A 3,182-nucleotide genomic window follows, 5' to 3' on the forward strand; every position below is an offset into this window, starting at 1 on the left:
TTTTGAGCCAAAATAGAAGAAAAGGGCTCATTTTTTCCAGTGATTTTTTTTTTTTTTTTGATCAATAGTACAAATCCAAAGTAAGTGTTTATTCACTGGCCCAGTTTCCCAATCTTTTCACTTAGAAGCATGACGGCCAATTCCATGGGTTGTAAGAATATTCTGAAAACGAGCCCACAAGCTGAGGCGCCCAGGAATCATAGAATGGTCTTTCCCTGTGTGTTTGGGTCAGATTTCCTGCACCAACTGTGAAGTATATAATTCTTGACGCTGAGCTTGACTTTTTTAGCTGGTGTTGGGTATACAGGTGTGTGAAGCTGATTAGCAAACACCATACAGAGAAGCTGCACTCCTCCTGGGAGGAGACCTGCCTTTTTTGTTGTTTTTAAAGTCAGCCCAACCATCTAGAGAGAGAAAAGTCTTATCCTTCTAGCAACCTAGTGATGTGGGGGGGGGGGGGAGAAAGGTGTTTAATGTGCATATTAACAAATGCCCTGATGGCTAAATGTTCTTGTCCACGAAGGAAACATTGCTCACCTCTTTTTTTCCAGTTATCAAGCTCGTGTGAAAATAAGAAAGCATCCCGTTAAATAGTATCCCTTTACATGCCCTGGAAGGGACCTTTCCAGCCAGGAGGCTCTCCTGACACTGAAATAGTCACCTGGTGGCCCCTCAGACCTTCCCTGTGTGGTCAGACACCGGGCATTCCTTGTCCATCACCACCTGGAGAGACGCAGCCAACACACCGAGGCTGCGTTCTTCTGGAAACGTTCTTCTGGAAAACAAGAAAGTACCTTATATAACAAATTCTCACAGCCAAAGGGATCTGGGAGCAAATGTTAAAATTGAAGGGTATCATTCTCCATTTTTAGAAGGGTATTCGTTTGAGTTTTGATTTATCAATTCGCTTTTTTGTAGGGCTTTCTTTTCTTTTTTTAATTAAATTGCTCTGTTGTGAGGTAGTCATTTTAATTTCATGGCTTTCATAAGTTTACAGGAACATAAAAATTTGATGCCAGTGAAATTCATTAGAATTCTCCATTATCCTGTGGATTTAGTGCTCATCTGTCCTGCATATGTTTCCAGTGGTGGCTTACCACCGTCCTCACCATCTATCGGCCATATGCCCACGCATCATGCACGCAGAGACACGCGCAAGCACGGGGACCCAAGGCTGGTCATAAAACAAGGCCATCTCTGACGTGGGTTCAAACCCTCACCAAGGCGAGTGCCAGGGAAAGGCAATTGGTGTGCTCTGGACAAGAGATTTAGAAACAATCCTTCCAGCTCAGCAAACGTCACTTTGTTTCTGTCTGCTTTCCCCTTCGTTTGCAATAAACCTGACAAAAACTTCCAGAATGAGAATGAGAGTGTTCTTATTGGAAGGAGACGCTGGCAGGCAGCCACAGACTCAAAGGACAAAAGCTAATTTTGCTCTTGTGTTTCCGCCAATAACTCCTTGGCCCCCACGCGCTCTGCACAGGCTGAGCCTGAGGGGGATCCGGATGGGTCAGCTGCATGCAGGCCACCGAAAACCCTCAGCGGAGAAAGGGAGCTTCCTCTGCTCTGGAACAAACTGTTTCCCTGCTAGTCTGGCCACTCAGCCCACATAACTGAGCAATCCCACCTCCTGGGGTCATCAATCACTCAGCTTGAGCCCAGGGACGTCCACTTGCATCTGGCCTCCCTGACCTGTTCTCCCCACCCCCCACCCCGCCCCGTTAAAGGGGAATCCTTCACTTTATGAAGGAAAGAAGGGAGGGGGGAGGAAGGAAGGTTAGAGAGAGAGATGGAAGGAAGAAGAAAAGGAAGGAAAGAGAGAGGGAAGGTTGGGGGCAGGGAGAAAAGAAAAGAAAAAGGGAGAAAGCGAGCGAGAGAAAAGCCAGGCAAATGCTTTTACTGCCTTTAAAGTGGATTTGATTTTTTAAATGCATTTCTGGATCATGTTTTCAGAACCCGTCTCCTGCAGTAAGTGTCCTGCCGCTGGTGACAGAGGAGAGCTGGAGTTTAACACCTTGTTGGGGGCAGGGGGGTCCTCCCCGTTCCGGTTTCAAGCTGAACCACGGAAGGCACTGGAGTTGGTTGTTCCCTCCGCAGCTGGCGAGGTGCCGCACCACCACCCTTCCAATGTGGGGGGAGGGGAAGGAGCATCCTAGTTTTCCGAGAAGAGGAACAAGACTAACTTGGGCCTAACAGGGCTTGGAGAAAAGACTCAAGGCTCCTGAAGGACGCTGCCATCAGGCCCCACCAGAAGAGGAGTGGGATGAGGGGTGAGGGTTTAGCCCCTAACGAGCTCTCCTGGACCCTGGAGCTCCCGCCGGACACGGCCAGCAGAGGAGGCCCAGGGCCAGGAAGCCTACACCAGGCGTAGGAGAAGCTCTGTGGATGGGCTGGCGACCTCTTTAGCCAGAGGCCCAGGAGACACTGAAGGGGAAAGGCCAGGACCACCATCGCACTTCCTGGGAAGGGACAGAGCCCTCCTCAGCCTCCTAGTGGCTGTTCTTTCACCCACAGAGACAGCCTGGCAGCTGAGGGCCCAAAACCCTGGGGCCCGGCCTGAGTCTGTGAGAAATAAGCTCTCTCATCCTATCCAAAAGCCCTTCAGAGAGTTGAGGCCACGTCAGGAGAGGTGAGCCCCAGGAATCGGCTCTGCAGGGGAGAACCCCCCCAACAGTGACATGTAGCCCAGCAGTGGGACCTGGAATGTCCCAGAAACATTAAAGCTTGGGGTGGGGGGTGGGGTGAGAGCGACTCAGGAGCAGAGTTGAAGTCAGGAGGAAGGAGCCACTGAAAAAGGCTCCTTTCATGCGGAGCCCAAGGCTATAAATAACCAGGCAGCTGCTCCACAGCTGGTGCAGGGCCCGTCTGGGCAGGGGGAGGTGGCTCAGGGTGGTAAGACAGCAGCCCCCCTGCACTTGAGCTGCGGGGCTGTGGCCTGGACGGCAGAGATGCAGCAAGCCCCCCTCCTGACACCTGGAGCTGGCAGCCGGACAAGACGGAACAAAGCGACACAGGGCCTGCTGCGCGACCCTTCTTTCCAAGGACACTCCCTGCTACCCTGGCCCTGCTGTTTGCACGTCAGCATTGGCACTTATTTTTTACAAAGCCTTTTTTTCTTTTTATTGAGATGTAACATCAGTGACGCACAAATAACTTGGTGAGTTTTTATGTATTTCTATACC

This window comes from Pseudorca crassidens, chromosome 15 (assembly GCF_039906515.1).
Source record: "Pseudorca crassidens isolate mPseCra1 chromosome 15, mPseCra1.hap1, whole genome shotgun sequence".
Taxonomy (NCBI): Eukaryota; Metazoa; Chordata; class Mammalia; order Artiodactyla; family Delphinidae; genus Pseudorca; species Pseudorca crassidens.